Below are 14,204 nucleotides of genomic sequence, written 5' to 3'. Positions count from 1 at the left end.
CACTCACCGCTCTCAATCTGTCCAAATCAGGTTCCCAGACTCTCACTCCGAGAGGATCAGTTTTCATGTGCTTCCTGACATGACCCACGACATTATCTTAGGACACCCCTGGTTAGCTCTACACAACCCTCAAATAGATTGGTCCACGGGACAGGTCCAGGGATGGGGAAAGAAATGCAGAGACACCTGTTTCCCTAAGAGGTCTTCGGTAGAGCCTGTTCCCTCAGCTTCAGATCTAATTAATGTTCCTCCATGTTACCACGATTTAGCTGAGGTTTTTAGTAAGCAAAAGGCTACCTCTCTTCCACCTCACCGTGACTATGACTGCCCGATAGATCTGCTACCTGGTTCTTCTCCCCCTCGAGGGAGGTTGTATTCTCTCACTGCCCCTGAACGCACCGCCATGGAGAACTACATTAAAGACTCCCTAGCAGAAGGTATTATCAGGCCTTCCTCTTCTCCAGCAGGTGCAGGATTTTTCTTTGTAGAAAAGAAAGACAAAACTCTTCGCCCCTGCATTGATTACCGAGGTTTAAATAAAATCACTGTAAAAAACCGGTACCCTCTTCCACTCATCTCCACGGCCTTTGAACTCCTTGATGGAGCTAAAATATTTACCAAGCTTGATCTCCGCAATGCTTATCATCTGGTCAGGATCAGGGAAGGAGATGAGTGGAAGACAGCTTTCAACACCCCTACTGGTCATTATGCCCTTTGGCCTAACCAACGCCCCGGCAGTCTTTCAGAACCTGGTAAACGATGTCCTCAGAGAATACCTTGACATCTTTGTATTTGTGTATCTTGACGACATTTTGATCTTCTCTCCCAATGAAGAATCTCACAGACAGCATGTCCGTTTGGTCCTCCAGAGGCTGCTGCAACACCAGCTGTTCATCAAAGCTGAAAAGTGTGAGTTTCACAAACCCAGAGTATCCTTCCTGGGGTTTGTGCTCGCTGAGGGAGAGGTAAGAATGGATCCGGAAAAAGTCACAGCTGTAGCTAATTGGCCTACTCCCAAGTCTCGTAAGGATGTTCAGAGGTTCTTAGGTTTCGCTAACTTTTATCGTAAATTCATTCGTAACTACAGCTCTGTAGCCTCACCCCTGCATGCTCTCACTTCTCCTCACAGGCCATTCGTCTGGAGCCCGGAGTGCCAATCTGCATTCCAGGTACTAAAAGAGCGCTTCACGACAGCCCCTATTCTCACTCTTCCAGACACCAGCCGGCAATTCATTGTGGAGGTGGATGCCTCCGATGTCGGAGTAGGAGCCATACTGTCACAGAAAGATCCCATTGATGGTAAATTTCACCCCTGCGCCTTTCTCTCAAAGAAATTATCCCAAGCTGAACACAATTATGATGTAGGCGATAGAGAACTGCTGGCAGTTAAGTTGGCTCTGGAAGAGTGGAGACATTGGCTGGAGGGAGCGGCTCATCCCTTCCAGGTTTGGACAGATCACAAAAATCTTGAATATTTAAAGACGGCCAAGAGGTTGAATGCTCGGCAGGCCAGGTGGTCGTTATTTTTTGATAGATTTAATTTCACCATAGCTTTTAGACCAGGTTCTAAGAATGTCAAGCCTGACTCCCTTTCCCGCCTTTTTAACTCAACTAACGTTAATTCTGAACCCAAGTCCATGTTACCTCCGTCCTGTTTTGTTTCCACCCTCTCTTGGGATATAGTGTCAGAACCATGGACCAGAACACAGAATTGCAGGACTCAAAAATGCAGACTCTCAGACAGGTTGACGTGAAGCAAAAATCAGATTCTTTAATACAGTCCAAAGTCAAAAACCAGAAGTTCCAAAACTCACAGGCAAAGGTACAAAATAAGCAGCAGGCAGGAGCGGAGTCTAAACGGGCTGGCGTGGTCGAGATCGAGATGAAAACAAAGACGTGAGTAAACTAGAGAGCTGGTACGTGACAAGAAAGGTCAACGGACTAACAAAGGAGGTGGGTGAGCAGGTGAGTATTATACTATGACTAATTAGTGATGCAGGACCGGTGTGAGGAGCAGCGTGCAGGACGGAGAACAGGAGAGGGAGGGGACGAGGTGAGTGACACAAGAGGTAAGGAGAGTCAGAGAGGAAAAGGCGGGGGCGCGGTGCATGAAGCGTGATTGATCTAAAAATAGAAAAGAGAAATTAGAACCAGCAAAAAATGAAACAGACATGAAAGTGCGAAAAAGGTGAAAAATAAACTTAACAGACGAGGATCGTGACAGTGCCCCCCCCTCAAGGGCCGGCTCCCGACGGCCCAGGAACATCAGGATGCGAAGCGTGGAAATCATGGATGAGTGAGGGGTCCATAACGAAGCGGGAGGGAATCCAAGACCGTTCCTCTGGGCCATACCCCTCCCAATCCACGAGATATTGGAGACCCCGGCCCCGACGGCGAGCCGCGAGCCGCTTCCTTACTGTTTAACCGGGGTCACCATCGTTGTTTGGGGGGGGTGGTGGGGGGTTGGCGGTAGGGACCAGAGCGCTGTCCCTGGTGGGCTTCACTTGGCTGACGTGGAAAGCTGGGTGAATACGCATTGTCCTGGGGAGCTTTAATTTCACTGTTACAGGGTTTATGACCTTAGAGATGGGGAATGGACCAACAAACCTGGGTGCGAGCTTACGGCACTGGACACGCAGAGGCAGATGACGAGTTGAGAGCCACACCCTTTGTCCATCCTTGTATTCGGAGCGGGAGCCCTCTTGGTCCGCTGCAACTTTGTATGCGGCAGATCTTTTACGAGGTTCTGCCGTGCTCGCTCCCAGGTTCTCCTGCATCTTCGGACCAGAGTTAATGCAGACGGGACTGTGGATTCAGAGTCTATGGAGGAACAGAGGTGGTTGATAACCATGCACTACATGGAATGGGGAAAACCAGTGGAAGATGTAGGTAGGGTGTTGTGAGCATATTCCAACCAAACTAACTTTTCAGACCATGAGGACGGCTCCTGGGAAGCAAGGCAGCGCAAACCTGTCTCCAGCTCCTGGTTCAGGCGCCGGATTGGCCGTTAGTTTGGGGTGGAACCCTGAAGACAGGCTCACACTGGCTCCCAGGAGACTGCAGAATTCCTTCCAGAAACGAGACGAATTGGGGTCCTCTGTCGGACACAATGTCTGTGGGAAAACCATGGAGTCTGAACACCTTATTTAACATGATCTCGGCCATTTCTTTGGCCGAGGGCAGCTTAGGCAGAGGAATGAAATGTACCATTTTCGAGAAACGGTCAACCACAGTGAGTACTGTGGTGTTACCTGCAGAAGGGGGCAGTCCTGTGACGAAGTCCATGGAGAGGTGTGACCAGGGTCTCTTGGGGATGGGCAACGGTCTAAGTTCCCCCACTGTTCTCTGCTTGGGAGACTTACAGGTAGCACAGATGGTACAGGCGTTGACATACTCAGTGACCTCCCTCTTCATGTTAGGCCACCAGAATCTTTGAGTAATGACAAACAAGGTCTTGAAAATGCCAGGATGACATGAGGTCTTGAGTGTGTGAGCCCAATCTATAACTGCGCCCCTAAGCTCCGGTACAACAAACAATTTCCCCTCGGGGCACTCTGACGGGCTCTCGACCTGATCTAAAGCCTCCCTGACACGGTCAGCTATCTCCCAGGATAGTGTGGCAATGAAACAAGAGGGGGATAACACCGACTTGGGTACAGAATTAATATTAGCAGAGTTAAATAGGCGAGATAATGAGTCAGGCTTGACATTCTTGGAACCAGGTCTAAAAGTAATAGTGAATCTAAACCTGTCAAAAATAGAGACCACCTGGCTTGCCGGGCATTTAACCTCTTGGCCGTCTTAAGATACTCTAGATTTTTATGATCAGTCCAAACTTGGAATGGTTGAGTGGCTCCCTCTAGCCAATGCCTCCACTCTTGCAGAGCCAGTTTAACTGCCAGTAGCTCCCTGTCTCCTACGTCATAATTACGTTCTGCTTGAGACAATTTCTTAGATAGGAAGGCACAAGGATGCAATTTACCATCAGTTGAACTTATCTGGGATAATATGGCTCCAACTCCGACATCAGAGGCATCTACTTCAACAATAAACTGCTGATCTGAGTCTGGAAGAGTGAGGACAGGGGCTGACGTGAAGCGCTCTTTTAAGACCCGGAACGCAGACTGACACTCCGGGCTCCACACGAATGGCCTGTGAGGAGAAGTGAGGGCATGCAGGGGTGAGGCAACGGCACTGTAATTACGGATAAATTTGCGGTAAAAATTAGCAAAACCTAGGAACCTCTGGACGTCCTTACGGGACTTGGGAGTCGGCCAATTGGTTACAGCTGTGATTTTGTCAGGATCCATCCTTACCTCTCCCTCAGCGAACACAAACCCCAGGAAGGACACGGTGGGTTTGTGAAACTCACACTTTTCAGCTTTGACAAACAGCTGATTTTGCAGCAGCCTCTGGAGGACCAGACGGACATGCTGCCTGTGAGATTCTTCATTGGGAGAAAAGATCAGGATGTCATCAAGGTAAACAAAGACAAAGATGTTAAGGTATTCTCTCAATACATCATTGACTAGGTTCTGGAACACTGCGGGGCAGTGGTTAAGCCAAAGGGCATGACAAGATATTCATAGTGACCAGTGGGGGTATTGAATGCAGTCTTCCACTCATCTCCTTCTCTGATTCTGATTAGGTGGTAAGCATTACGGAGGTCTAATTTGGTAAAAACCTTGGCGCCATCTAAGAGCTCAAACGCTGTGGAAATGAGTGGGAGAGGGTACCGGTTCTTTATCGTGATATTGTTCAAACCTCTATAATCAATACAGGGACGAAGGGTCTTGTCCTTCTTGTCCACAAAGAAAAAGCCCGCCCCCGCTGGAGAGGTGGAGGGCCTAATGATTCCTGCGGCGAGGGAGTCCCTGATGTAGTCTTCCATGGCGGTGCGTTCAGGTGCTGTAAGGGAATAGAGTCTTCCCCGAGGAGGGGAAGAGCCCGGCACCAGGTCAATGGCACAGTCATATTCACGGTGAGGAGGGAGAGAGGTTGCCCTGCTTCTACTGAAAACCTCAGCTAAATCATGGTAACAGGGGAACGTTAACGAGATCGGGTCTTGGCTAACTGGTTCAATGACTGTCCTCTTGAAAAAACAGGCATCTTTACACTTCTCCCCATCCCCGGATCTGCCCTGTAACCCAGTCTAATTGGGGGTTGTGTAGCGCTAACCAGGGATGGCCTAGGATCACGTCATGTGACATGCCTCGAAAAACATGGAAACTGATTCTTTCCGTGTGTGAGTCCGGGAATTTTACTTGAACCGTCTGTGTGCGGTGCGTTATCTTGCCCAGCTGGGAACCATCAACGGCTTTCACCTCCAAGGGACGGGGAAGTTTAAACAGTTTCAACGCTAGGATCCTGATGAGACGAGAATGAAGCAGGTTAGCTTCTGCCCCAGAATCAATTAGAGCGGGCACCGAGATACAGTCATGATTAGAAATTACTTGTACTTGGGGCTGGACATGATTAATAGTGTTCACAGTGATGATTTCACTCACCGGCAGTTGTTGTCTCTGGGGGTGTAAGGCGGCCTTAACATGGCACTTACTCACGGCATGACCTAATTGGCCGCAGTAAAAACATCTCCCATCCCTCTGTCGACGGAGCCTCTCCTCCATGGAAAGGCGTGTGTGACCCAACTGCATGGGCTCCTCGGCGGTGGGACCCGGAGGCAGCAGGGCAGAGGGAGGTGGGCGACTCGGGGTAGGGAGGTCAGCGGAGTCTCTCCTCCAACTCCGCGGAGGAGACACTCGGTGGGAGAGACGTCCTCTCTCTCTCTCCCTTTCTGACAGGCGGCGATCAATCTTGATGGCGAGGGCGATGAGTGGATCTAGCTCTGCAGGAAGGTCGATGGAGATCATGGCATTCTTGATGGGCTCCGAGAGCCCCTGGAAAAAGGCATCAGTAAGGGCAGCAGGGTTCCAGTCGCTCTCTGCTGCCAGCGTGCGAAACTCGATGGCGAAGTCCGCCGCGCGGCGTCTCCCCTGCTTCAGCCTGAGGAGAGCGTGTGAAGCTTCTCGCCCTGGGGAGGTCTGTTGGAACACCTGCTGGAGCGCATGTGTGAAGGCGGCCAGGGACGAGCATATTGCCGATCTGCGCGTCCATTCGGCAGTGGCCCAAGCTGCGGCGCGTCCGGAGAGATGGGACAGGATGTAAGCTACCTTGGCTCGGTCCGAGGGGAAGGCAGAGGCCTGAAGCTCGAAATGGAGTTCACACTGGGTCAGGAAGGGTCTAACATCACCGGAATCTCCTGAGAACTTCTCCGGCCGGGAGAGTTGCAGCGCTGAGGGAGCGACAGGTGGAGCCGGCGAGACCTCGACGACCGGAGCAGGTAGCGTGGCAGAATCAGTGGCAGGTGTGATGTTTCTGTGAAGCAGCTGAGTCAGGGAGTTCAGCTGCGCGCTCAGGTCGTGGATCAGCGCCTCCTGGCGCGCGGTCATCTCCTTCACGTAGGGGTGCACGGAGGAGATCTGTTCCTCCTGCTGCGCGATTCTCTGGCCCTGGACCTTCAGAGCGTGACGGAAAGGATCAGAATCTGCTGAGTCCATTCTGGTTAGTCCGTTCTGTCAGAACCATGGACCAGAACACAGAATTGCAGGACTCAAAAATGCAGACTCTCAGACAGGTTGACGTGAAGCAAAAATCAGATTCTTTAATACAGTCCAAAGTCAAAAACCAGAAGTTCCAAAACTCACAGGCAAAGGTACAAAATAAGCAGCAGGCAGGAGCGGAGTCTAAACGGGCTGGCGTGGTCGAGATCGAGATGAAAACAAAGACGTGAGTAAACTAGAGAGCTGGTACGTGACAAGAAAGGTCAACGGACTAACAAAGGAGGTGGGTGAGCAGGTGAGTATTATACTATGACTAATTAGTGATGCAGGACCGGTGTGAGGAGCAGCGTGCAGGACGGAGAACAGGAGAGGGAGGGGACGAGGTGAGTGACACAAGAGGTAAGGAGAGTCAGAGAGGAAAAGGCGGGGGCGCGGTGCATGAAGCGTGATTGATCTAAAAATAGAAAAGAGAAATTAGAACCAGCAAAAAATGAAACAGACATGAAAGTGCGAAAAAGGTGAAAAATAAACTTAACAGACGAGGATCGTGACATATAGTCGACAGGGTTAGAGAGGCCTTAGAGCAGGTAGAGAGCCCCCTAGAGTGCCCTGAAGGGAGATTATTCGTGGTTCCGGAACTTAGAGGTGCCGTCATTGATTGGGCCCACACTCTCAAGACCTCATGTCACCCCGGTATCGCTAAGACTTTATTTGTTATATCCCAAAGATTCTGGTGGCCCAACATGAAGAAGGAGACGTCTGAATATGTCAATGCATGCCCCATTTGTGCCACTTGTAAAGTCTCCAAACAGAAACCCATTGGGGAACTCAGACCCTTACCCGTCCCCAAGAGGCCCTGGTCACACCTTTCCATGGACTTTGTCACGGGACTCCCTCCGTCCGCAGGTAACACCACAGTGCTCACTGTGGTGGACCGTTTTTCTAAGATGGTGCACTTTATTCCTCTGCCAAAACTGCCCTCGGCCAAGGAAATGGCGGAGGTAATGATGTCTCATGTGTTCAGACTTCATGGTTTCCCCACAGACATAGTTTCCGACCGAGGACCTCAGTTTGTTTCCCGTTTTTGGAAGGAGTTCTGCAATCTCCTGGGAGCTAGTGTGAGTCTGTCATCCGGTTTCCACCCTCAAACTAACGGCCAATCAGAGCGCCTCAATCAGGAGCTGGAGACAGGTTTGCGCTGTTTGGCATCTCAGGAGCCCGCTTCATGGTCACAGAAGCTAATCTGGTTGGAATATGCACACAACACATTACCTACATCCTCCACTGGTTTCTCCCCTTTTCATGTGGTGCACGGTTTTCAACCATCTCTGTTCCCCTCCTTAGACTCCGAATCCACAGTCCCGTCCGCATTGACTCTGGTCAGGAGATGCAGGAGGACCTGGGAGCGAGCACGGCAGAATCTTATCAAGTCTTCGACCGTGTACAAGTCTGCGGCCGACCGCAAGAGGGCCCCCGCCCCTAACTACAAGGATGGACAGAAGGTCTGGCTCTCCACTCGGCACCTGCCTCTGCGAGTCCAATGCCGTAAGCTCGCCCCCAGGTTTGTTGGACCTTTTCCCATCTCTAAGATCATCAATCCCGTCACTGTGAAATTAAGGCTCCCCAGGTCAATGCGGATCCACCCAGCCTTTCACGTCAGCCAAATAAAACCCACCAAGGTCAGCGCTCTGGTCCCTCCGGCCAAACCCCCTCCTCCCGCCCGACTCATCGATGGGGACCCAGTGTTCACCGTGAGAAAGCTGCTCGCTGCTCGTCGCCGGGGACGGGGCCTCCAATATCTCGTGGATTGGGAGGGTTATGGCCCAGAGGAACGCTCATGGATCCCCTCCCGCTTCATTATGGACCCCTCCCTCATCCATGACTTCCATGCCTCTCACCCTGATGTTCCTGGGCCGTCAGGAGCCGGCCCTTGAGGGGGGGGCACTGTCATGATCCCTGTCTGTTAAGTCTATTTTTGTTCACTTTTATTTTTTGCACATTCATGTCTGTTTTATGTTTTGCATGTTCTAATTTTCCTTTTCTGTTTTAGATTGATTCCGCTCCGCTCACCTCGCCCCGCCCTTCCTCACTGACTCCCGATCCCTCATGTGTCACACACCTCGTCTCCTCCCACTGCTGCTCTCCGTCCTGCATGCTGCTCCTCACACCTGTCCTGCATCACTGATTAGTCATAGTATAATACTCACCTGCACACTCACCTCCTTGTCAGTCCGTTGTTCTCCTTAGTTCACGTTCCGGCTCTTTAGTTTGCTCTCGTCTTGTCTTTTGTTACGACTCTGCCAGTTTTCCCGACTCTGCTCTTGCCTGATCCCTGCCTGTACCTTTGCTGTGAGTTTTTGGATCTCTGGTTTTTGACTCGGACTGAATTAAAGATTCTGATTTTTGGCTTCTCCTCAACTGGTCTCCTGAGTGGTGCATTTGGGTCCTGCCTTTATCTGTGTTCTAGTCCATGGTTCATGACAAGAGAGGCAGAGTTGCTCAGAAGTAAAGATGGGCAGAGGTTCCCCAGTTGTGGGGCAATTTCAGGACAATGTTCCTCAATGTAAAATTTCAACAACTTTGAATATCCCACCATATAAAGTCTGAAGTTAACCTGACATGCCAGATGGATTTGTTTCGCACATCGATCTGGAAAACCTTCGATATACGGCATTTGGGAAAAGGCAGAGCCTTTGAAAAAAACTTGGAGGGTGATTGGATGAACTCTCTGTTTGTCACATCTTAAGGGCCAATCAGAGCAACAAAACATGTGACGTCATCGCTGCTACCATGGAGTAAACTCTGCAGAGAACTGCAAAGCACGACTTTAGACATCAGTACACGACATTTGTCGCTTTTAAAAAGAAAACAACTCACTGCTGTTATTTGTTCTTCTTTTAACAAAGCAATGTCAAATTTTGACATTGAAACAGGCGAATTAATCTGCTTTGCAAGGTTAGTCCACAATATCGTTAAAAGATTTGGAGAATCTGGGAAAGCCTCTGTGCACAAAGAACAAGTATAGGGGTCATTGTTGGATCCCCATAACCTTTGGGCCCTCAGGTGGCCCCCACATTTAAAACAGGCATTATTCTGAACTGGAAATCACTGCATGGGATCAGGAACACTTCCAGAAATCATTGTCCGTCAACACAGTTGGCCATGACATCCATAAATACAGGTTAAAGCTTTTCTCATGCAAAGAAGAATGCATATGTGAACAGGATCCTCCTTACCAAAGCTCGTCTTAAGTGGACTGAGGCAAAATGGAAAACTGTTCTGTGGTCAGAGGTGGTCATATTTCTGTGCTTGTTATATGTGCACAGTTCAAAGCCTGCATCTCTGATGGTAAAGGGTTGCATTAGAGCAGGGCTGTCCAAACTTTTTCCACCAGGGGCCACACACAGAAATACACACGGATGGTAGGGCCACTTTTATACACTCACCTTAAGGATTTAAATGTTAAGATCTAAAGTAGGTTAAGATTTGCTTTGGGATTGGGTCTGCTTAAATAGGTAGTTAATGGCTGACAAGGCAAATAGCCAATCATTTTAAGGATTTTGGGAAGGCCTTCAGATTTCAGTGGGGCAATGGTCAGTCCTGGAATGCCATTGGCACTGCTGTGTGCTCCCATAATCCATCTGGGTGTTTTAAATCAAGGTGTTATTATTTTGGTTGCCAATATGTTTATCATTTACAGTGTTGTCTCAGTTTAGTAAAAAAATAAAAATAAATTCCTCTTATCAAAAATGTTTGACGAGAAGAATTAGACACATCTAACCAACAACTCAGAAATAAAGCTAACGATACAGTTAAGCACAGGTGTCATTGTCAGGATTAACAAAAATTACACTAGACGTACATTTTTAATCTGAAACGATTTTAAAACTGTGGGAGACCACAGACTTAAGGACAATTTCCAAAGATTTTTCATCTTTAATCCTCTGAACACACACACGAGACGACTCAGCCAGACTGTCAGATCACTGGAGACCGCACACCTGCCGACGTACCTGCCGACTGTCCTGGCGTGTGTTACAAATGCAGCAAAAATGTTGTGTTTATGGTTGTGAGCGGAGCAGTGAAACTACGTATGATCCGTCTGGTGACACTACCCGGTCTGCTCACTCTCATTGGTTGTTGTGGGTACTCTGTCAGTCGCACTACAACCTAGAGTCATAAATATCAAACATGTTTGATATTCTTGCCTAAAATCGGGGTTAAAATCCTGTAGTGTGTGGCCAGCCTTACCTATCTGGAAAGAGTAGGAACATGATCCGATGCAGACAACGTCTCTGTCAGTTCTGGCTTTGACTATTTGAGCAAGATGATGCTAAACTCCGTACCACATCCACCACAACAGCATGGCTTCACGATAGCCAAGTCCTGGCACTGAACTGGCCTACCTCCAGCCCAGACCTTTCAATAATAGAAAACATTTGGAGCATCACAAATGGAAGAAATCAGCAAAGAAGACCCAGGACTGTTGAGCAGTTAGAATCCTACATCAGACAAGAATGGGACCACACTCCTCTCCCAAAACTCCAGAAACTGGTTTCCTCACTTCCAAGACATTTACAGACTGTTTTAAAGAGAAAAGGGGATATTACAAAATAGTAAACATGGCCCTGTCCCTACTTTTTCTGAGATGTCCTGCTGCCACTAATTCCAAACAAACTAATTTTTCCTGCAATAATAAAATGTTGTTTAAGTTCTATTTTGAATGCAGTTTGGTTTTATGAGATTTGCAAATCATTGCCCTGTGTTCTTAGCAACATTTTGCACAGGGTCCCAACGTTTTTGGAATCGGGCTGTAGAAACAAGCTTTCTACAAGACAAGGTTTGTACTTAAAATGAGAATTGAATAAGGACACAGAGTTAGATAATCATCTTTTTATGCCACATCCTTAGGAAGACACTGTGGCTAAAACCAGTGAATATTTCTATTTTTGTTTATGGTTTTTATTTTTTAAATTAATCAGTCAATGGTTGCATTTTTAGTCTGAATGATCCTTTTTTCTTGAGTTAATATTCCTAGTAAAAACATCCCTAAAGTCCAAAGAATTCCCCGTTCTTGGAGCATGAATGTATGAGTAGTATTTTACAGCTGGGTTAGGGTTACGTATCTGTGTCATTGCTGGGATGTATCACTCCTGAATCTCTTAAAAAGGAGGGGCCGTTGTCAAAGTAGTCACCTGCATGAGTCAAAGTTTCAGAGAAGAAACTCCTCCTTGGTGTTTCGTGTCTCCATGAGAAGTGATGTTACCGTCTGCAGAGTAAATCAGCTCTGCAGAGGTACGTTCAGGTTTCAGTCTGCTGTCGCTGTCCTCGCATGCAACGCAGACAGGATGTGTCAACAGATAAAACCAAATGAAACACATCTGTCTGGTAGTCTGAGCCGCCTTCCCCGCGGTCAGCACGAGGACACGCTGATCACTAAAGCAGCTCTGAGTGCAGAGCCCCGAGTCCTCAGGGACAGGACGAGGACATTTTTCAGAGCTGAAGCAGAGGGAGTGAAGGTCTCAGCCCTCTGTGTGTCTGACACAGAGGGCGATGGGAAACCAGATAACATGTCACTGAGGCTGAGCGACTCTGACGCTTTAATTGAGAGGTCTGGGCTGCTGTTGCTCCACATGAGTCATAGAGAGGAGATCAGGTTATGAGTTTCACTTCCTGTCTCAGCTTCAATCTGCTCCTGAGATGGGTTACACGAATTAAAACATGGAGTCAAGTTTTGGCAATTTCCTCACCTTCAACACTTTGTTAACCTTTCTTCTTTGAACGTGACAAGCTCTCGGTAAATTATGTCAGCATGAAAAAACATCTCTCTCAGCTTTGAACAGCCGGATCAAGCCATGAACACACCAACATTTGACTGATCTGGACTGGGCCTGTGCAAAAGAGCAGCTTCAAGCTGACGCTGTGCCCAAGTACCATCTCCACACTGAAGGCCAAGTTCCATAGTACGGCGATGTCCCAAGACATCCCAAGAAGGTCGTTTCCTCACCCTGTCAGCTCTTAGGTACCGTAGGCTGTCCTCTACAGATTTGCAGTCAAGGTTTACAGGACAATATGGCAGATGGCGCTCTAACCAGACAGTCCAGAACAGGCTGCAGACTCCAATCTCCAGTCTCATAGGGCTGCAGGGAGGCCTGCCATGACTGCCCTTCACCATCAGGCCCATTTGTGCTGGTGTTGACAACATGTGCACAGGAACCTGAGCATGTGGAGGAACGTTGTGTTCAGTGATGAGTCCAGATTCTGCCTCGGCTTGTCATCACTGGAGGCAATCTCAATGCAGATATGGAGACGATATTCTACAACCAGTGGCAATCCCATATCTCCACAGTCTGGGACTGAGCTCTATCCTCCAAGATGACAACGCTCGCCCCCACAGAGCGGGGTTTATCACAGACTACCGCCAGAATTTGGGAGTGGAGAGGATGGGATGACCTCAAACCCACTGAAGACTTGTGGGATCAGCTTGGGCGTGCTGTTCATGCCAGAGTGAGGTTGTGAGGTTGTGGTCAGGTTCACATTCGTGTTTTCTAGTGAATGTATTCCTCACCCTTTCATGAGAACAGATCTTTTGTTTTGCCCTTAAACTCTCTGGACAATCAGATGACGCTTTACCTTGGCGGGTTTCATGGCTTCACGTGAAAACAAACAACACATTTTGGTTTTCCGTCACTGTTCTCAGTAAAACCAAACTCGAGGTAGCTGTCGTCATATTTTCTCAGTTTAGCTGGTTTGGGCGGAGCATCACTTCATGAAGTGGACGTGCTTAAATATTTATCCATTGTTGCTGGCTGGACCTGCTGGACCTGCACACCAAAGTGTGCACACCTGCACTGATCAAAGTGACTGATGTGTGGAGAGATAGATTTACATGAGATGTCACAATCATATGTGGGTTTTTATTTGCCTTAAGTGGACTTATATGGGAGTCATTGGTTTAGTATGGTTGTTTTATGGTGCGGTGATCCCTGTATGTATTTATTTGATTTATAATGGGGCTGCATGGTGGAACAGGAGTTAGCGCTGTTGCCTCATAGTAAAAGGTCCCCGGTTTTCCTGGTCAGGGCCTTTCTGTTCTCCCCGTGCATACGTGGGTTTCCTTGGGGTACTCTTCAAGGTTATAATGGTTTTGGATTTTTCATTAGTTTTTATTTTTATTTCGTTTTCACTTTTTATGTTTGATTTCAGTTTAGTTTTCATTAGTTTTGACTGCTGGTTTGTTAATTTAGTTTAGTTTCTATTTTGCAAAAAAGCTTCGTTTTAGTTAAGTTTTTATTAGTTTCAGTGTTAGTTTTAGTTTTTTACGGATAGATGCCGGGGCTGAGAGAGCGTCGTACATTTTTAAAAACATTTTAAAACAGGCCACTCTTCACTTATCATTTATTTATTTAATGATATGTTTGAATACAACTCCAGACATAAAACTACCACTGTGTGACATCTTAACCAATCAGATCAGGCAATTTTACACTCCCTAGACTTGGTTGTAGGTGTCAGTCAGTCTGGTTGTGTCAAAGACTAAAACTAAGGATATTTTGTCTCCATTTTAATTTTCTTTTAGTTAGTTTTATAAGCGCACTATACAGTTTTAGTTAGTTTTCGTGTTTTTGGTAAAGCTTAGTTTTT

Source organism: Cheilinus undulatus, linkage group 7 (assembly GCF_018320785.1).
Source record: "Cheilinus undulatus linkage group 7, ASM1832078v1, whole genome shotgun sequence".
Lineage (NCBI taxonomy): Eukaryota > Metazoa > Chordata > Actinopteri > Labriformes > Labridae > Cheilinus > Cheilinus undulatus.
Note: the sequence above shows the minus strand (reverse complement) of the source record.